Source organism: Pogona vitticeps, chromosome 1, assembly GCF_051106095.1.
Source record: "Pogona vitticeps strain Pit_001003342236 chromosome 1, PviZW2.1, whole genome shotgun sequence".
NCBI classification, from domain to species: domain Eukaryota; kingdom Metazoa; phylum Chordata; class Lepidosauria; order Squamata; family Agamidae; genus Pogona; species Pogona vitticeps.
In genome coordinates, this window is record NC_135783.1 from 39,666,032 (window position 1) to 39,688,655 (window position 22,624).

Sequence of the window (22,624 nt, forward strand, 5' to 3'; positions counted from 1 at the left end):
TTTCTTCTAGGGCAGAGAAAGATAGCACCAAGTGGCATTCTATGTTCTTTGATATTTCTCTTATCTTCCCCCACCTCCACACACACACCCTCCCATTTTTTTACAGGACCTTGGTTGTTCAGCCCAGTTTTGCCTCTCCATGGGAATTATGGAAGTGGATACCTCAGAAGCAGAGAAAGATAACAGCAGCTGCAGTAGCCTGTTCTGGTAAAAATAATTGCATGCTTTGTGAAGGGGGAGAAAGGCACACAAACAGAGTTTGTTCTCTCTACCTCGATGTAAGAGAATAGAGAGTAAAAGTGGTGGAAACACAAAATCCACAGCCTTCTTTCTTTCCTGAGCTGACCACTTCATCTGAAGCCGCTTAAGCCTGTCTAGTCTCTACTCGTCTATGTGAATGAGGTACGACTGCTCCTGTGGAATCTGCTCCTCTGTCTGTGGACTCTAACGAGGTTATCTGTGGACGACATATCTCTGATCACAGCAACCCAATCATTGGGATAGCTTCCTTTTTAATTTCCTACCTAATTTCCAGCAGAGCTGTACCCTAGACCCTTAAGGGAAATTTAAAGAGTGACAAGACAGCAAATCAGGATACACACACACACACACACACACACAAACATATCCATGGGTCTGCAGTGGGATATACCAGGTGGTAACACTGGCTCTGACTGACCATGGTTTGACCCCAACATGCAGCTCACTTTATGATTGTTGTTTTTAATGTTTTAATGTCACCAGGGGTCACCTTTGACTTATGGTGACCTCAATAGAGGTATCAAGGAATCGGAGACATTGAAAGAGTAGTTTTTTGCTTCCTGTGGATGAGAGGTATTTGAATCCATTTCTGCTGAGGCCTCAATGCAAGTCAGTTCTTTTGCTTCCCTAGTGAAGACTAGGCTATCCTCCATTTTCTTAGACCAAATGTTTTCTCCGGTTTAGAGTTGTTACCAAACTTTGCCCGAAGTATAATTGAAAGCAAACAAAACATCTATGGAAATTTTGGGGAAAATTCAAACCATTTAATATGATTTGCAGAATCTCCTTGGGAATTCCATTTAACTGTAATACTAGTGTCAGGTGAGCTTCCCTTGGACCTCCTTCATTTCCCGGGGGAGAAGGCCTCACCCTCCCTTGGCCAAGGAGTTCCAGACCCTGGAAGTGCTTCCTCCAAACATACCTCTGAGAGAAACTGGATCGAGAGAAAGGTCTTCCCCTAAGACTTGGGAAGGCTCATAGAGGAGAGAATAGCCTTGAGATAGCTAGATAGGGCTTGAAAGGTCATAATCAGGACCAAGAAGCAAAATAGGCAGTGGTAGATGTTGCAACAAGAGAATCACATATTCTCAGTAACTTTTGCTAGTCACTCATCTGGACCAGCTGAAGTTTCCCCACATACAGCACATTGAGTTGAAGTAACCCAGTCAGGTTATGATTAAGGCATGCGTCAGCAAGGCTAGATCTGACACCTCTAGAAACAGGCGCTGTTGGAGCACTGACTAAACACAGCCCTCAGCAACACCAACATTTGGACATCCAGGTTCAGGGCTGAATCCAAGAATGCACCCAAACTATGAACCTGGATCTTCAAGGGAAGCATATCTTCATGCTGCTTAGGCTGAATACCTGTTCCACAATCTGCATTTTAATTAACCAGAACAGTTGAATTGGGTTTAGTTGGAACAGAAAGACTGAGTTGGGTGGATTCCATTAGACTGAGGCTTGCGAACTGTAGAACTGAAAAACTAAACAACAACCTGATTATTGGGTTCACTTGAGTGATTATTTGGTCCACCTGTTGATTTGTTCTGAAAACAGTGGACTGCTAAGCTCTGTTTTGTTCCGCTTTTGCTTGCCCATTTGAAGCCAGTCTGCATCCCATTCCGTATGTTACACAGAAACTGTGCAACAGCTTCCATATGGTAACAGTGTTCCAAGCTAAGCTGGGAGACATTGATAGCAGAGAGAGATGAAGGACTTTGTGTAAACTATTAATTCAATCCCCCGAGCACCCCTAGTTCCCAGCTGCCACTGCTTTTGATAAATTATTGCATTATGTTGCCTTTGTATCCATGTTCTTTATCTGAAGGTTTGTTTTAAAAAAGAAGTCAACACATACTGAACACACTCCCCTCGCTTTGCCACTGCCTAAATATATAGCTTTGCATCATTGGATACACACTAGGTACAGTGCCATGCAGATCATCACCTTGAAAAGTCACACGTAGCCTCCTGGACACTGGGCAACCATTACAGTTTGCCCAGTGCAAAAGGGAGCTAGAAATATCCTAACTCAACAAGGTGGGAAACGGAAGAGGAGGTAAAAAAAAATTAACCAGCATTAGATTGGAGTAGTATACAAGATTGTACCCCATGTGATTTGGTCCTGACATTTATGGGAAATTATAGAAATTTCCTTTTATGGTAAAAGTAGACAACCTACTTTAAAAAGGATTTTCCTCTTCATCCATGCTTGCACATGTTTCAGGAATTTTTCACCGAAAGCCTGGGGCAGTCTTCAGCCGTGAACTGTTACCAGTCAAAATATACACTATGTTTGAATATATACCACACTTCTCCAATAACTTCTATTTACCCTAGAATTACAGTTGCTTCCCTCCTTACCATTCTCCATAGTCTTCTCTTTCTATTCCCTTCTCCCATGTCTCCACCAACTGCTTGGTCAGGACTCAGAAGTCATCTCAGGAGGAATTAATTTTGCCCCCAGGACACACCAAAAGACACAACAACTGAAGCTGCATTAAGACATAAAAAGATTTATATATAAATCTAAAGGGTTTGGTTTCAGCTGGGTGTTTTTATCTCCATACCAGATAGTTGCCATTTTAGTTCCAAGAAAGCCTCACTTTTACTTCAAATGCAGGCCGTCTGCTGTTACTATATATAAAATGGGGAATGGGGTGTGATTTAAAGTGTGGGGTTGATGGGGAGATAGAGAGGGGCTGAGAGGGTCTGCAGGAAGGCAGGAAGAGGATATATTTCCCTCACAAGTCCCTTTTGCTCTTTCCACTAGACCTTTCTCTATATAGGAACAACTCTGTATGTGTCCAAGGAGCGGGCCTGCCCTTAAAGGATCAACGCTGTAAAACATTGAAGCATTTTCTTCAAATCCTCAGAACATTGCCCCCTTACCCCAAAATAATGATGCGAGACAAGTATTATGGGATAAACATGGGCCACAGTTTATTAAATAAGTATTCTTGCCCTCTGTAAAAGGGGGGGGGTCCTGCCGTGGTGCAGAATTCAGGTTTGAGCACAGAGGTCTCAATAGACGCCTTACAAAACAAATGGGTGAGTCCCTAGCCCCAAGTTCTCGTGGTCGTAAAGACAGCAAGAAACCGGCCGGCCCAAATTTGACCACCCCTGGACCTCAAGCCACCTTCTGCTTGTTGACTGTTGGTCCAGGTGTGGCCCCAGCACATTTTTCCCCCACAAGCACTGTAGTTGCATGATCCGCAGCGCTGGGAGGTCAGATGAGCTATACCTTACCTGTGATTGTGATGGGACTCACCGAAACCTATTCTATCCGCACCACCGCCTGTGTGACCAAATATTTTCCACCTCTCAAAATGCCATCGCACCTTGACCAGTGTGGGATAGGCAAAAAAATCCCTGCATCCAAAAGCCAATCAGGATACAGGTAAAAAAAATATTCCCATCCGGCCCTCCAAGGCAACCAGGTAAACTTACACTAGAAAATAGGGCAGGTGGGTGGGTTGCCAGCAAGGAAGAGGACCCAGTGGGGGAGGATCACCAATTAAGTAGCTCATTCATTCCCCCTCTCCCCTCCAGGGAGGCTCTGGAGTCTCCTGTTATTCTGGGAAGGAGGCAAAGGGGGCCCACCCTGCTGAAGGTAAGCTCAACAGCAGATCCAACATTTGTTAAGATCCTTCTCTATTCTAAGGGGGAGGGGAGTTTATACATACATACATACATACATACATACATACATACATACATACATACGTACGTACGTACGTACGTACGTACGTACGTACGTACGTATATATATAATTTTAAAAATAGTTGTCTTCTTTTTCTCATTCATTCTTTTAGAACTTACCAAACAAGGTTAAAGCATTACCATTTTTTCTTAACCCAATGAAAGGAATTTTAATAGGTGGCAGGGATTGTACTGTATATGTGTTTCTAAAGCTCCTTGCTTTGTGGAAATTAGCATACTGTTGGCTTGGCAAGGTTCAAATTAAGAAACTGAAACTGTACTGGCAGTGTAGAAGGGCACTTCTATACACACCAGCAAAGTAAGCCGCTGAATTCAACACAACAGCAAAGTACAGTAAGCGGCTGAATTCAACTACAGTACGTACTTTGCAGCACACATTTTGATTCCACAAATGACTGGATTGATCAGTTCTACCTGGGAACTTGTGAGAGGAGGAGACTGAAAGACAGGTGGTTGGGAAGAAGGTAACAGAGTGGCAAGGCGGTATTTTATCTTTTCTCATGCTTTGGTGTCTTCCACACTAGAATGTAAAACAGGTCTACTCATGATTGCTTTTGAAAAGAGTTGAGAAGCTGCAAACATCATCAAATAGGGTAACTTTAAGAAGAAATATGGGCCATTTTCAAGATTTTTCACTTATCTTAAAACTCTGATTAACTTAAAAACCATATAACCCAGTCCCTGGTATGTACAATATTTTGAAGAGATCTGCTTCTTACGTGAAAGTTGGGCTAGCCTCTGCAAGTAGCAGGGACTTCTCTGTGACTGCCCCAAGCTCTAAAAAAATTTCCTAACAAAGAGTTTAGACTGCTTCCTTCCATGCCTCTATCCAGTCAGACCCTACTACCTTCCATTCCTATGCTTTCTGGGGGAAAGGGAATATTAAAAAGAGAAACCTGTGGCCTGAAATGTGGGTTTTTCTCCTTCCTATGGATTTCACTTGGTATGTTCCTTAGTCCATTCAGCAGATACAGTGGCATGTGAATACTTGATTACTTAGGAAAACTGGGCTCAGAAGGATGGATTTGGCTACATAACGTTCAAGCCACTAGCCAGAGTTCAATACTAGGTTCTCCATTTCTCAGTGACAGTAGCCCTAGACTCTACCAGCTTCTTCTTTTCTGAGGCTGATGCCAGGACTATGAATATGATATGCTGCCAGAAACATATCTGAAGGCTTATGTTGTATCAGCCTAAACCTCAAGTTCTTCAGAGGACCTGATCCAAATGCCAGTGCCAAATTAAAGCAACTTGGTGACTATTAGGGGGAGAGGGGCTTTTGGTGGTGGCAATCCATTTCTTGAATAGCCTTTTACAGAGAGATTAATCCTTGTGCCATCTTTATGAGCTTTACACATGATGAATTCCCTCTTCTATGCTTAGATCTTTGAGATAACATATGCCATTTAGCAGAGACTCTCAGTTTTAAAGTTCTTTTTTAAAATTGTGGATTTACTTGAAGAGTCACTATGGTTTTATAACAGAAACAACATTGTGGACTGGGATGAAAGTGGTTGCTGAGGATAAAAGAAAACAGGAAAGAAGGGCCACTTTAGCTTAGTCAGTCATCAAGCTCTGTCTTACACAAATGTCCATCTTTGGAACCTGAAATCGCATTAATGTTCCAGAGATGTGATTTCATGTCTAAGCAATCGTATTGGCAAAGAAGGCCTGTATTTCCCTGTGGGTGGGCCAATTACAAAACAAAGGAGGCTGATTTGCAAATTATGAGACATATGGAAACCTTATGAATAAAATTAATGCTAGTTATCTGAATGTCTGTTGGAAATGTGAGAAGGAAATTGGTACATACTTTCATATGTGGTGGGAATGCGAAAAAGTACAAAGATTTTGGAAGCTAATCTTTAAAGAACTAAATGACATATGTGAAAAAGATATAGAATTTAATCTTGAGATAGCTCTGTTATCAATATTTGAAAATGTGGAATATGATAAGATGACTAGAGAGTTGATTACCAATTTATTAACAGCAGCCAGATTAATAATAGCTAGGAATTGGAAATCAAAGTCTGAATTTCTAACAGAAGAAAGGTGTAATGAAATGTGGAACATCGCTATAAATGATAAGTTAACTTGTAACTTAAAGGTTAAGAAAGGAGAGAGGAAAAAGAATAATTTCTATGATATATGGGGCAGATTTCTTGAATATGTGCTAACAAGAGGAAAAGGTAAATCTCCAAATCAAGAATCAATGCAGTTCTGGTAAAGAGGACAATAAAGGAAGAAGAAGAAGAAAGATAGAGGAAGAAGAGGATTACTGCAAGAAGTCCTGACTATGGTGGTGGGGAGCACAGCTGATTTGTATTTTGGTTTACGGATTTTATGTTTATGTTTCTGTTGTAGTTTAGAAAAATTAAAAAATAAATAAAAAATGAAACCTTCTGCAGTGGCATCCAGTTATTTTTCAGTACTAGAGATCTTCCTGTTTCAAGAATTTACTGTCTGTAATGTACAGTTTTCCATGTGACCACAGAAGATTGTCTTCAGACAAACGCTTGCTCTACGGCTTGAAAACGGGGATGAGCACCACCCCCTAGAGTCAGACACGACTGGACAAAAATTGTCAAGGGGAACCTTTACCTTTACCTTTTTAATGTACAGTTTTACCTGGAGTTCTGCTCCCTCCTGATCTGCATGTTTATGAGATGGGGAAGAAGACTATCCCTTCTGTGCTGGGAAGCATTTCCTCTCCATCCTACAAAAACAAACCTTTCATTTCCTCTTCCATACAATGTGCACAGGTACTGTTATTCTTTAAGGATGAGGCTTGGGAAAGGTGGAAGCCAAAGTTTGTTTTAATATATATTTCTTCTTAAAAAGAACCCAAGCTGGCTTACATCATTAAAAGACAATATTTAAAGCTATAAACAGTAAGTACAGTACTCTGTATATAAATACTAGAAAGGGTAAAATACCACACTACAACATGGTAGAGAAAAACAACACCAAAAACACATTCAAAGCAGCAAGGCACAATGACCAGTCACTGAGGGAAAGCTTGCCTAAAGCTAAAGGTCTTCTTCACCTGTTTATGGATGGATAGCCAAGATGGGGCCAGCCTGGCCTCTTGTGGGAGAGGGTTCTGGAGTCTTGGGGAAGCAGCAGAGAAATGGCCATCTCCTGTGTCCCCATCGTGGTTAGCAATTTGATGCCACTTGCTAAACCCCTGCTTATCACACTCCTGTGAATGACATAGCACCTGTGAAAAAGTGAGAGAAACAAACCAGTGAGGACAACCTAATGGCCCTCTAGTAATAGATTTGACTATTAATGTGCTAGGATGTAACACAATGAACAGTACAAGCAGTATCAACATACTGATAATTACATTGGCTTTCATTTACTATTGATTCCTTCCACTACCACCACCTTTTTCCTCTCACAAACATTCCCAAAGACCAGGCAACGACCCTCTTGGGCTTTACGACTTTTTAAAACGATCTTGAGCCCAATGAGCCTTGAAGAGTAATTGTAACATTACAGGAAGCAAATGATGCTGAATTACGCAATGGCTTTTAAGAGGAGATGTTTAGTTCGTTGGCTGTGGGAATGAGAAATAGCTAATTAATTCTTCCTTTGGGGAAAAAAAAAGAAATGAGAATGATGTTTAAACAATGGAAAAGTGGCGGCTGCTCAGGCATGAGAATGGAAAACTTTAATATAAAGGTCTCCACTTTTAAGAAGTCCTTGTGGCTGGTAAAAATTGATAAGGATAGAAGCACAAACAGTGCCTCAAGCCTTATGAGAGCCTGCCACTTAAATACCACATTGCATATGTTCCAGATCTACAGCTATTTTTATGAAATTGTGCAGGTATTAACATGGGGCCTAGAGGACACAACAGCAGGTGCTTCACAGGCAGAGAGTTCCTGCCAGGATTTGTGGGGAAAAAATTGTTTGCTTTTTTCTCTTTACACCCAGTGTTAGACTCAGCTTCTCTACTGAACAACTGTTACACATTTTTCCAGAAACAGGCAAGCCAGCAGTTTTATAAGTACTGTACCAAGTGATAAAAACTTATTGTGCTACAGCTGTATTCTTCCAAGCTGCCATGCTGGCAAATCAACCTACACACAAGCCTGTTGTTTCCACCCTGGCAAACAATCACTAAACAGAAGCAAGCTATTTTGACACCTGTCAAGCTGTGAACAGTTGTTGTGGGGGGTGTCATCAAATGCCTTTTCTTTCTTCTGGCAGTTCAACTTTTAATTGCGAAGCTGTTGGAGGACAGAGATTAGCAGATTCTTTACCATCAATTAGTAGAACAGGAGCCATTTTAGTTTGCTGCAGCAAAACAACAAAGAACCATGTGATAATATTAATGGGTTTATTATAGTAGAAGACTTTGTAAGATACAGCTTGCTATGCATCTGAGGAACTGAGCTGTAAGCTCATGCTATAAAAACTCCATGAAAGCTCATGCTATAAAAATTCTGATACTCTTAAAGGCTAATAGAGTTTTAAGCCCTTGCTGTTATTGATTGTCTGTGTAAAACCTACTGAATGCAGTGGTAAATAAAAGACACCAGTGGAATAAGGATGGTGAATGGGTTTCACACACTTAGAAGGCCTGGTATGTGGTAGCAGATCACATCTGATGGTGTGGCCTTCCAACTGCATGTCTCCCACTGAGGTCTATATGGAATGAGGTAGTCCTTTCAGATCTCTCTTTCATAGCAATTGGCATCTTTACAGGGCACTTTGAAATGTGCCCAGAAGTACTTGTAATATACGTATTATCCAGTTTGTACCAGTAACTCAGCCTCAAGACTCTATTTTGAAACTGATGACATTCCTGAACAGATTTCAAAACACATGCTATAGTAATCTAACCTGAAGGCTAGCAGGGGATGGGCAGCTGTTGGACTGCATTTTTCTGGGAAGGGCCTCTGCTGGCTTATTAAATACCATTAGTTAAAGGCATGTGGGAAACACAGTTAACAGTTGAAAGTCCTTCTTCAGGGCCAGACTGAACGGTAGCATCCTCTCAAGGTACGACCCATCAACAACAGGCCAAATCCCATTTCTTTGGTCCACTGTGCAACCTGTCTATAGCGCTTCAGTCTTACCAGGGTGGCATGCAATTTTATTGGTTTTCCTTGGGATCATTGCTGACTCCATACACACACAGCCTCACCAACATTCAGTTCGATGAAGATAGGAAGAGTTGGGTTTCACCATCACACTGATGATTCCACATTCCCAAATCCTGATGGTGTGGGGCTTGTAGGGCTTTCAGCCCTATGATTTGGACAAATTCCTAAAGAAAACTTAAATCTGGAACTTTTTGTATATGTCTGTGGTGACTAGGAGCATGGGGCAAACAGTCTGGGGTTTTCAGAGAGAGCAGGGCAGGGCAAAAGGCAGCATTTCATGTACTTTAAAATGTTAAAAGTTGAGAAATAGCATGATTTCGTTTAGTCGTTTAGTCGTGTCTGACTCTTCGTGACCCCATGGACCAGAGCACGCCAGGCCCTCCTATCTTCTACTGCCTCCCGGAGTTGTGTCAAATTCATGTTGGTTGCTTCGCAGACACTGTCCAGCCATCTCATCCTTGGTCGTCCCCTTCTCCTCTTGCCATCACACTTTCCCAACATCAGGGTCTTTTCCAGGGAGTCTTTTCTTCTCATTAGATGGCCAAAGTACTGGAGCCTCAGCTTCAGGATCTGTCCTTCCAGTGAGCACTCAGGGTTGATTTCCTTTAGAATTGATAGGTTTGTTCTCCTTGCAGTCCAGGGGACTCTCAAGAGTCTCCTCCAGCACCACAATTCAAAGGCATCAATTCGTCGGCGATCTGCTTTCTTTATGGTCCAGCTCTCACTTCCATACATCACGACAGGAAAAACCATAGCTTTGACTATTCGGACTTTTGTTGGCAAGGTGATGTCTCTGCTTTTTAACATGCTGTCAAGATTTGTCATCGCTTTCCTGCCAAGAAGTAGGCGTCTTTTAATTTCGTGGCTGCTGTCTCCATCTGCAGTGATCATGGAGCCCAGGAAAATAAAATCTGTCACTGCCTCCATATCTTCCCCTTCTATTTCCCAGGAGGTGATGGGACCAGTGGCCATGATCTTAGTTTTTTTTTATGTTGAATTTCAGACCATTTTTTGCACTCTCTTCTTTCACCCTCATTACAAGGTTCTTTAATTCCTCCTCACTTTCTGCCATCAGAGTGGTGTCATCTGCATATCGGAGGTTGTTGATATTTCTTCCGGCAATCTGAATTCCGGCTTGGGATTCCTCCAGTCCAGCCTTCCGCATGATGTATTCTGCATATAAATTGAATAAGCTGGGAGACAATATACAGCCTTGTCGTACTCCTTTCCCAATTTTGAACCAATCAGTTGTTCCATATCCAGTTCTAACTGTTGCTTCCTGTCCCACATATAGGTTTCTCAGTAGATAGATAAGGTGGTCAGGCACTCCCATTTCTTTAAGAACTTGCCATAGTTTGTTGTGGTCCACACAGTCAAAGGCTTTTGCATAGTCAATGAAGCAGAAGTAGATGTTTTTCTGGAACTCTCTGGCTTTCTCCATAATCCAGCGCAAGTTCGCAATTTGGTCTCGAGTGTCTCTGCCTCTTCGGAATAGCATGATTAAAAGTGGGAAAAAGAAAACTGAGAATATCAGTACCATCTAAGGAAGGCTCTAAGTTGGCATCAATGGAGAAGGGGAGTGGCAGCTATACACAAAAACAGAGAGAGAGAGAGAGAGAGAGAGAGAGAGAGAGAGAGAGTCAAAGCTCTCTCCTGTACATTCAATTACTGATGTGCTGGGAATGTCTCTACATGAGGCCACTGAGCTGTATGTTTCTTTTCAGCCACTCTCTATGCCATTTGCCTTAGCTGCAGTGCAAAGTGAAGGATTTGTATCAGTGTAGCATGCATAGCCTTGGCTTTGCATTATTAATTTTGTTTTGGCGTTCTCCTCTCCCTTTAAACTTAATTATTAGAACTAGAGATGGGGACGACTCACCATTTTGGTGAGTTGTTCTGCTTCGTGAGTCGTCAAAAGTTGACGACACATGAAGCACGAAGTTGCCCCCATGAAGTGATGGATAATGAACATATTTGTCGATTTGCGGGGGTGATTTTAAAAAAAAATAAATTATGAAATGACGAATAAAATGGGGAAATATTCATCCTTTCATATTCATGGGGGTCTCTGGAACCCACAAATATGAAGGGACGAATATTTAACAGATCAGGGATTTCCCACAAATATCACAATTTGTTTTTTTAAATTCATCCCCATGTCTAATTAGAACATTTTTCCTTACCAGGACTGCTTCTGTTTGCATGCATAGATGAATATCTGTGTTCTTGTATTGGTTTTGAGCAGTCAGGTAAGAACTTCACTTTAGGATGTCAGGGTCTGTTTTTGTCCCCCTCATTCCTTTGCTTTCTCTTTTCATGTTGGTTATTGCATCATGGACTGAATCAGGTCCATTGCACAGTCACAACCCTTACTACTGGCCATCCCAGCTGGAGACTCTCACAGCTGAAGTCCAAAACAACTTGAGAACAACAGGTTTTCTACTAAATATCATGGCAGACAGGATGAGAACTGGCAGATAACATGCAGAACTCCACATAACACAAATGCCATGTAATAGAATAGTGGTTTCTCAACACTATTTTCTCAAATGGACCTACCAGCTGGGTACTGGAACATGATGCCTCTAGTTTTCAAGCCAGTCCAATGATATAGAACAATACCGTGGTCTATGTACTGAAAAATGTTAAGAGGTTGAGAAGAACCAAAAGGTCACCACCACTGCATCACAATATTTTTCTCTGCTCTAGGTCATCCATCAGGATGCTCAAGAGTGTTTTTGTCTCAGAACCAGACGAGAAGCCACATGGAAATAAATCAAGAGCAGTGGGAGCAAAGCACTTCCCTCTTGTTGGCTTGAAACTCATCTCAGACCTAGACAACATAGACAATGATCATGAACTTTATGAATTGCACTTATGGAGGGCTGAACATTGCCCACCCCTAGTCTAGACTGGAGCTTGGAAATGTTACTCTTTGGTGACTGCTGCTTCCAGAATACTCCAGCCAGCATGGGCATGGCCTCTGAGGAACTCTAGGAACTACGGTATAGTAAAAAAAAAAAAAAAAAAATTAAGATTTCTAAAAGTTGGATAGTTATGTGTTTTAGGCATTTGGCTGTGGAGCCAAACCTTGAGAGTTTAATTCCCCACTTTGCCTTCTGCAAGTAGAGCCAGCCTGTGTGGCCCTGGGCAAGGTGCATGCTCAGATTATACCCAGAAGAAGGGAATGGTAAGCTACTTCTGGGTATTCTCTACCTGGAAAACTTTGAAAAGGATTACCCTAAATTAGAACTGATTTGACAAGACATGATTATTATTATTAAGCTCTGGCCTACAGAACCAGTTTCATCCAAGGATACTGAGCAGACTTCCCCTAAAATGAGACAACAGCAACCACAGATGAAGGATGATGCCTGAAAGGGAAATAGCATTGTAAAATGTTCACCTGTTGAGTTTCTGTTCCTCCCCTCGCATTCCCGCTTGGTCAGACCTTGGTCAGATCAGAACAGATGGAAATCTATGTTTCCATCTCAGCTGAGATGGAAACATAGATTTTCTTCAGCTGTGTTTTCAGATGTTGTGTTTGGTTACGCAGATTAAACTACCAAGTGATCAAATATGAATGCACAAACATGTGAAAGGTTTTTGAATGCTTGTTCCCTTTCAGATTGGCCCATTTCTTAAAGAGAGACTTCCTGTCTGCACTGCCTGATCCACAAGAGAAACCTGTCTAGGTGCTAGAAGAGACCTTAAATTACCTCTTGTGCTAAATTACCTCACTCTTTACTCTTTTTTTTTTTTAATGCAGGTGGCTGTTGTTGTTGACCCAGAGAGATAAGCAGAGACATTTTTCCCCATCGGAAAGAATCTCAAGAATTTCCCTGTTCTTTTTCCATTCCATTTTCCTTCTGCCTCTTTGCATCACCCGAGTCATTCAAAGCAAGCTGTGGATAAGAGAAAGAAAAAGCCCAGTGGGCATATCTAATTCAAAATAAAGTCCCCTGCAGCATAGACACTTTTCTCTCCCTTGTGTCTTCAGCTGGCAGGTAAAATAAAATGAAATAAAGGTATTTGCTCCATTTATAGCTACAGCTTTCTTTTCTCTCTCTTTCTCTCTCTCTCTCTGGTGGGGCATATGCTTCTATTAATTACATGACAGGAAAAAATGCAACAGGTGAAGCTTTTCAGCACTGTACACACTGGAGGAAGCTGAAGCTACAGTGGGACTATTCTATGCATAGATCTTGCGGTGAAATGCAGAGAGAAATTTTGACTCCTTACAATAGGACTTTGATATTGAAATCAAATTGTTGTAAGCCACCCAGAGACTTTTGGGTAATGTGGGTGGCATATAAAATAGATAAATAAATACTGTATGCTACTGAAAATTTAGACAACTTGAGAGAAAACTAGGAATCGGCACCCCAAAATGCCATAAAACTTGGTCCAAGGTCCTTCAAGGGGGTGCAGTTGGCCATTCTGATCTATTTTCATCCACCAGGGTAGCTTTTAGATCCAAGAAGAGCTTCTTCCCACTTCTTGAAATCAGACGTTACGTCCGATTTTGGGATGGGAGAAAAACCTTTCAGGTTTAAAACTGGGCTAAAATCAGCCAGAGCATGAACAGTACCTCCTGAACACTTCTGGAGGCCCAATTGACCATTTCAGAGAGAGAGAGAGAGAGAGAGATGTGCATACCTGCATACACTGTGTTTCATGTCCAATCCACAATAAAAGCAAGTGCATAGACTATTTTCACTTGATGGTAATACAGGTATGGTTTGCTGGCATTTCTTTTTATTGCCCTTTTGCTCATGGAATGTCTAATGGTAGTAAGAAATCAGGATCTAATTTGAGCCATAGAATATATGGAGTTAAATGCTACCTCTCGTGGGGAGCAGAGAACTACATCCTTAGGCAGCCAAAACATCAGCTGAAAAAGACAAAGCAGTTCCAGATCAGACCAGTAAGTATTCAGTAACCAGTCTGGCATACTTTTTTTAATTGGTTTGTTTGGGGAAATGTAGATGCCATTCTCAGCACTGATTTGAAGATGTGATAAGACAATGCACTTGCTATGAGAAAGTACATATAAATAAATTAAATTTCCAGCATTTTAACCATATTTATGCCAGAGCCAACAACGTGATACAAAAAAATACCAATAAACAGTATAATAATAATAATGATTTAATAATAATTTCTTTATTGTCATTGTAAGTATATACATAGTACACACATACAGTACAACGAAATTCACACAGACACCCAAAGACCAGATCCACATGCACACACATAAAAAAATCTCCAAACATTCCCCACCCACTAAAAATCCCCCACTAAGTAACACTGTCCAACTGTTCACTGCTGATGGTCTTTAAGTTCATTATTAAGTGCAATTATAGCTCTGGGATAAAAACTCTTCAGAAAACATGTGGTCCAAGTCTCAATTGTTCTGTATCTTCTGCCAGACAGAAACAGTTCAAAGAAGTTGTGAGCAGGATGGGAAAAGTCTGTAAGGATGTTGTGTGACTTCCTCAGACAGCGGGATGTGAAGATGTCATCCAGGGTTGATAGCTGGAGCCCGGTGATATTCCCCTAGCAGGGAATTCTAGCGTGATGGAGTAGCCACTGAGAAGTTCTCTGTAGCTAGCCTTCTGACTTGTTTTTATTTTCTTCCCACTCTTTCTTTCTCCCAGCATAAAGACCCATTGCCATTGTCTCATTGTATGGTGATAGGATAATAAGAAAGATCTTCCTCCTAAGAACTGAACATGATCATTGGGTTGAATGTGGTGTTTCAACAACAAAAGCTGTGATCACATCTCTTTTCTTTCATTTCCACCCCCCACCCCCCCGTATATACTGATACAGACTAACAGGGATACCTTGTTATAGTTTTCCAAATGGCCTTGTCGCAAGTCAAATAGAACTCTAGATGTCATAACCAGCACTCTGAACTGTACTGTACCTTGAAACAAATGTGTAGCTAGCGAAGCTCACATCACCAGTGAACGTCATTGGCTATCCATACAGTTGCAGCATTTTGGAGCAACTGGGACATCTGAACACTTTTCAAAGGCAGGCCCAATTAGAGGGTGTTGCCATAGTTCAAACAAAATGTAGCTAAAGCATGCATCATCTTGGCCATACCTCACATATCCAGGAAGGGGTGCATTGGAGCACCAGACTCCTGAGTGCTGAGGAAGCTTAGCCCTCAGGGGTCATAACTCCTGGAGTACCTCCAACCTTTGATGGTCAAGCTCCTTGGACCAGATTCAAAGCACCTCTGTCTGTGCCATTACACACAGTACTTGTGGAAACAAATATTTTGCATAAACATTGACCTAAAAGACTTGAAAATACATGTAATATCCACAGAATATGCCAGAGACCCTTGCAGGGTGCGGGTGGCGTACAAGTCAAATAAATAAATAAATAATATAAACAAACAAACAAACAATGTGGTTTGAGCCCAAATTTAGGTGTATGCCTCTGGTCTAGTGGGCTGGTCTGGTCTCCCACAACAGACCACTAGTCTCCTAAGAACAAAGGCACAGGTAGTCAAGGAGCCTGCTTCATCCTTGACACTCTGACGAAGCACCTCCCATATGTGGAACTCTGCCACTGGCTGAAGGCTTGTGCCTCCATAGTCATTTTAATGTAATAGGTGGCTGTTGTGTCGTTGGAACAGGATTTTACTCTCCATCTTGTAGAAAACAAAACACGGAAGCTGGCAGAAATATCTTCAAGTCGCTTTCACCTGTGGATATATAGTTGCTGTTGCTGCTGCTCTCCTCTTCCTCCTCCTCCTCCTCCTCCTCCTCTCTCTCTCTCTCTCTCTGTCTCTCACTCGCTCACTCGCTCTCTGGGCAATTATGCAGGTAGTGGAAAAAGTACAGCCAGCAATCATGCCCTGCCCTACCATATGATGGAAAATATGAATGATCTTTTTTAAAAAGATGCCTTGGGACAAAGCCAAGCCCGAGGTGTTTGCCCTCAGCACCCTGGGAACACAACCTAGCCTAGCAAGTTCGCCGAGGTTAGTTGCTGCAATGCAGTAACTAGTTGCCCGTCTTTTCTGCTGCCCTGCTCAGCTTGTAACCCCTTCAAAGTCGCGTTCTTTTACGGATCCAACATCATGGTATCGGAGGGCCTGCCCACTCCATTTTATACAAGCTCTGTGCCACACTGGCAATTTGCCTGCAGCTTTCTGGTCTTGAATCCTTATTAATGTGTTTGCTAGATTTCTGTTTTTATTGATGGGAAGAGGCAGCAGTTGCACACACACCTGTCTTTTCCCCTGCTCTGTTCATATCAGGGATAATAGAGAAGGACGGGAGCCAGGGAGCTGCCCCTGAGCTCCATAGTTTCAGCACACAGACTAGAAAAAGTTATTATGGTTTTATTGTTTCTAATGTATAATTTATTGTGTTTTAAATTCTATTCTTTTTAATATTGTGAGCCATCTTGGGCCCCCTTATTGGGAGAAAGGCATTCTAACAAGCAAACAAACAAACAAACAAAAACAAACAAACAAACAAGAGAACAGCTCCCAGGACAGACACTTTGCAGCATACAACTGGGAACACTGAAATGTAAGTGCTGATCATCACAGGCCCCATGCCCAGCCCCCCTAGAAAAGTGCAAAAATGCAGGCTGATTTACTGGTCCATATCATCTTCTCATGTCTTGCCATTTTCATCTCTACCAGAACAGGTATTTTGTAAAGCTAACAGGCCTTGATTCCCTATCCAAGCTCAAACTTTTCTCAAATATTTTGCATTACAACAGAGATACAGTAGTATCTCGGTTTGCGAACACCTCAGTTTACGTAATTTTCAGTTTACGAACTGAAATCCATGGAAAACAAAAGCCCTGGTTTAAATCATTTTCTTTTTTTTCGCACTACGAAAGGGTTTTCCCAGGATGCATTGTGCCTATAACGCAGCCCCTTTTGTAGCGCAATTGGTGTTTCAGTTTGCGAAATTTCCATACTGCGTAACATCGCGTTGAACAGACCCATTTCGCAAACCGAGGTACTACTGTAGTTGACAACAATATATTGTTTTGGGTAGACAGGAGAAATCTCCTCTCCACTAATGCAAAGACTGCACGTAAACTCAAGACTGAAGCTCAAGACAAGTGGCAGATACCGCCATTAGCTCTGCTCATTGAAACGTTCCAGCAGTTCACCTCTGTGAGCCCAGGCTCTGCAATACCACTGAGTCGTTGTGCATATACGTTTTATTTCATAGTCTCTTTCTCTCCCCACAAAAATCCTCCTGCAGGTGATTTTAAGGGTTCCTGACTGTGCTAACTTTAGCTGTGCATATATAATATTGTATGCATCTATAACCTTTCATACACTGAATTGAACAAATAAAGGTCGAGAAGGCTGGTGTATTAGCAAATTTGGAAGAGGATTTGCTCATCATGACAGTCCCCACAGCCAGCTCTTTCCACCCAAGGAGTGTCAAAATTCAGGAAGATGGGGTGGTCCCTATCAGCAAACAAGGAGTAGGACTTTTGTAAAGCTAATGCCTCTTAATTGCCCCTTTAAGAGCAAACCACCTTCAAGCATTCTACATTACAAAGGCATAGTTTGTAGCAATATACTAATCCTGGGAAAATTCATTTCTTTCTCAGCCACTAAGACCATAGCGACTAAACTGAGAGGGAACAAGGAAGCCTGAGGGGAGTGGCAAATCATGTCATATTCCAGCTAATCAGAAAGTCCGGGGGATTTGACCCAGTGAGCCTTGGTTCAACTGCACCACAGTTGGGAGCAGATCATCTAAAAGTCTCTTCTCTGCATACAGTATATGTTGGATTGTATGCCTAGTCCTTTCCTTTGTGAATAGTTTAACATGTGCATGTGGGTCACAAAGAGTCGGACACGACTAAATGACTAAACAACAACAACAAACAATGACCACCTTGAGCATCTCCAGTTGTCTTCCAATATTAAGACTGCTGAAACAAATTGACTGGCAGTCAGAATGGGCATTGGGCCACTTGCATAACTGTGAAATACGTAAATGTCCATCACAAAGTAGCTAGAAAAAACTGCAGTGGATGGAAAGAACTACAAACATGTATGAACTCATCTCTTGTGTGTGTGGTCTTCGTTTTTAATGAATTATTCAAAATGACACATATGTCTTGGTAAGCTCTATTTTGTGCAACCGGGTGGTATGCAATTTCTCGTAGCTTCATATGAATCACCCCCAGATTACAGAGCACAGCCTGCAAAATAAAAATAAAAATACCCCCCCTCCCCAAATGTGGGTTTTTGTTCTTCACCAGCAATTTCTGGTTGCAGCTTCCTCCTCTTGGCAAATGGGTCATCTGACTCATCCACTTCAATGAAAAGCCGCAAATTTTTTTATGTGTGGAAAATATCCAAGAATGGGTGGAAAATTACAGGTTTTGCTTGAGGCAAAGGAGTTGAAGGGCTCTTTTGCCATGAGGTGGATGCTGCCAGGAGCTACTTGTGCTGAACAAAAAGTGGGGGCACCCTGAGATGGGCAGCAGTGGGTCATGGCATCTGTTCACTCAGGAATGCCTTCACTGGCATTGTGAGGCAGAAACCTGTGAGGACTGGGAACATTTCATCTCACCCGGGGAAGTTACTTTTTTTTGGCACTTGTAGTCCCAAAAGATAACTTCTCCAAGCTCTATGTACCTTGGTTTGAGTGGATGGGAGTTACGATTTGCTGCTGTGCCTCAGGCAGGAGAATAGTTTGGCCGGTGATAAGTTCAACCATGATTCATATGGAATGTTGCCGTATACCAGGCTGGAATGTTTTCCTATCAAACTGGGTGATGTTTACACTGACTGCCAGTGGTTGCCCAGCATCACCTACTTTTTGCTTGGAGATGCCAGAAGGTGACGTAAGTGGAAAATATATGCTATGCCTCTAACCTCTGGTTTTCCCCCTGTATTAGAACCGTAGGGGTGCAAGCTTTTCAAGAACTGGGTACTTTAGCGGGGAAGTGTGGGGAGAAAACTCGGAAGCAAGCTTTGTGAACATTTCATGCATATCTGTGTGCAAATCATTCCTTTATGTTAGCAATCTTCACATCCTCTCATGTAAAAGAACATATGTGTTCCTAATGGAGGCTCCTAAGAGGCTCAGGAGAAGTGGAACTCCCCCAGCATGTGCTATGCCTCCCATTGAGAGCAAAGCAATTTGGAAGTGCAGCATTTGCAGCCTGATAACCTGCTTTTTCGGAGGGCTGAGGGTTGGCCCAAGCTCCAAACAGTCATTATTTAGGACTAAAACTCCCATATTCCCCCAGCCAGAGGAGGTTGTAATCTAGGAAAGTAACTCTCCAATGCTGGTGGGAAAGGGACAAGTGGGAAAGTCTTTGTGTTGGGTGATGGTGGGATATGTAAAAAATTTTCTGTATCAGGAATGATGTAAAAAGAAATAGAACACAATGTTCCATGATAAGGGCACAGGTGAATTTAGAGGTGCAATTTCTACAATAGATCTCTCCAACTTGGCCCCTTTTGGATATGTCAGATTACAACTCCTACCATTCTCTGGCACCATGGGAGTTGTAGTCCGACTACTCTACTTGTTCCCTGGGAACAAGTCTCCTTGAATTAGTGCAACATGCATCCAAGCAGATAATGTGTGGAAGTAGGTTGTATGACAGCTTATTTGTAGCCAACTAAGCTTCCTTGGTGGGCTTCCAGAATGCAAGCCATAGCTCTCTCCATATTCCAGACCCTCTCCTTCCTATGCTTAATACTGTCTTCTTCACAAGAGATCTGTTTAGTTTATTTTAAAAAGCTAGGTTTATTAAGGTAAAGAAAGCAGTTGCTTCTCTCTCTTTTTAAAAAATAATGTTTATTTACTAGAAAGAGAGAAAGTAAAAAAAAAAAAAAAGGAGAAGAACAGCTCATTCTCTCCTCTTTGCTGACCTGCACATAGCTGAGGAAGCCATTAAGATTCCAGGCACAGGCACCGCACACGCAGATGGCATTAGTCATGAGGGCTGCTCACTCCACACTTGCGTGGAGGATTATTCCTTGTGCGTCTGTGAGCACAGAATCCTCAACATCTCTTCTGTCACTGGCCGTGGGAATCTTTTATCTGGGCTCTTCAAAGCATGGCTCATCTCATTGCCCACCCAGTTGTGAATGGCCACACCTCTTTGGAGATTAAGGTTTCCCACCTACGGCACAGATACAACACTCAGGACACTTACTTGGGAGAATTACAACTCACCGAAAGCCACATACCAGCAGAGAGGTTCTGAGGCTTGCAATCCAAAAAAGTAACTTTTCCAAACTCTGTGACCATCACACAAATATCGGTAATGTTTTGAACTCACACAAAGCGGCCTTCAGCTCCCTCCACTCTATTTGAAGCAAACTATTTAGGTACATGAACCTTAGTTTCTCCACATATCATTCTGTCAGGAATAAGAGTCAAAAAATCCAGCCGACTGGCTGAATAACAGGATAGCACAATGTGGAACTCATACCCACCATACTACAATGCTATGTTTTCCCCCTTACTCAGTTTGGAGAGTTTCACTCTGTGAAACTAAAGTGTTAATTGCTATTTGAAAGTACTGCCTCATTTCTTATTTCATTGGCAACTATTAAATGTTTTCTTTTTCACCTTTCCCTCTTGTCTTAGTATTCATTTGGAAAGAATGTGTAGTTCTCCGCATGACAAACACATAAATACTGTATAACCAAGTTGCCAGGACTAGTGTCAGAGGCTGGCATCATGGGGCATCTGTCAGGACTAGAGATGGGGAAAAATATAAAAAGAGATCAGTTTTTTCAATGAATATAGCCGATTCATTAAATATTCGTCAATCCATATTCGTCAAATGTTAAGTCCCAATGAACAGCTTGATGAATATTTCCCCATTTTATTTGTCCCTTCGTAATTAAAAATAAAAAAACACACCATTCTGCCTACCCACCTGCTGATCAGTTGACTGGTTGGCCGATAGGCAGCCACCCACCCCCTTCCTCTTCCTACCTTAGCCCCCCCGCCCCCACTGACACCACCCTTACCGTTATTGCCGCCACTGCCGAGGTCTCCAGCAGGCCTTCGCAGCCATTGCCTGTAGAAAGGGACGCTGGCTGCCCTTCACAAAGATGGTGGCCGCAGCTTCCCTACCCTAAATGAAACCGCAGCTGCCATCTTTGCAAATGGCAGACAGTCTCCCTATTTACACGCCGTGGCTGCAGAGGCCAGATGGAGACCTCGGTGATGGCAGCAATTACGGTAAGGGGGTGTCAGCAGGGTGGGGGTGTGGTGTGGTGGAGGGGGCGGTGCTGGGGTGGTGGATGGGCAGTGGGGGTGGCAGTGGCAGTGGGGGGTGGCAGTGGCAGTGGGGGTGGGTTTTTTAAAAATAATCCCCCATGAATTGACGAATAACATTGCTATTCATCGCTTCATGGGGGCAACTTCGTGCTTTGAAATAATGGTGCTTTTGATGACTCACGAAGTGGGACAACTCACGAAAATGATCAGGGCCAAGTGAAAGGAACAAGTGGGGCCTGGCCAGCAATCATGACAAGTAAGCCACTTAGGGAGTTGGGCCCATTCAAAGTCTATTGCCCAAGCACCTCCCTGCCCCCCCACAAAAGAGAGAGCAATCCTTTAAGATGGCTGTTTTCTGCAGAGTTTAGCAGCCTGCCTGCCTTCCCATCTCCAGCATTGCCCCAGCCAGCATGGCCTATGGCTATAACTGTGGGATGTTGGAAATTACAGTTTGAGGGTGTGACCACACAGAAGGGAAAATATATTTTGATCCACTTTCATCCACAGTTTTTTAAATTGAGTCCCTGCTGGTTTCTGTGGATGAAATGGCTTTAGCTGTCCAAACAACAAACAAGGGCAGAGGCAGAGAAAGCTGTCAAGTGTTCGCATGGAGCCCTAACAGGAGAAGCTGCCTTTGATTCAATGAGGTGTCAATTGGCAATTTCTACTGGGAGCACTGCCTCCCTTTTTTGGTCCCCTGAGCTGACATACCACTGACATATCGTTTATCTGAGTCCCTGATAACTTGAAAGGATTTTGAAAACAAAAGGAAAGGAAGAGACACTGTTTGAAGACAACAGGCAATCAGGTGAGAGAAACTGACACCCCCCACAAAACCCTTTTGCATCAGATCAGGAGATCACAAAGGGCAGGAAAAAGAGGAAAGCAAAGTTAGGCCAATCAGAGCAAAACACAAACAAAACCACACTCCTGCCGGCATCAGAGATGATTCCACACCAGGCTTGCTCACATTGAGCTTTACATCATTTAGTCATTGGTTTTTAATATAGTTTCATTGGTGATGTAAATTGGGAGGCAAATGCCAATGTAATCACCCCCTAAAAGAGAAACTGTTCCTGAGATTGGTAACTTTTCTATGTTCTGGTTTTATTGTAAAGACTGCAACCTCATGCACACTTTCTTCATAGTAAACCCCCTATTGAAATCATGGAACTTTCTGTTCAAGCAAACTTGTATTGTATTGGGATCAGATAACATGGTAACATAGCTGCCTACCATCTGTGGAAAGGATTCCA

General features: G+C 42.4%; 1 long non-coding RNA gene across 1 annotated transcript; it reads right to left on the bottom strand.

Moving 5' to 3' along the window:
• Positions 1–6,327: 6,327 nt before the first annotated feature.
• On the bottom strand, positions 6,328–21,058 carry LOC144585815 (uncharacterized). The gene is made up of 2 exons (XR_013540379.1): positions 8,144–21,058; positions 6,328–7,208 (listed from the first exon to the last, which is right to left on the bottom strand). It is a non-coding gene; the product is annotated as an uncharacterized LOC144585815 (long non-coding RNA).
• Positions 21,059–22,624: the final 1,566 nt, after the last annotated feature.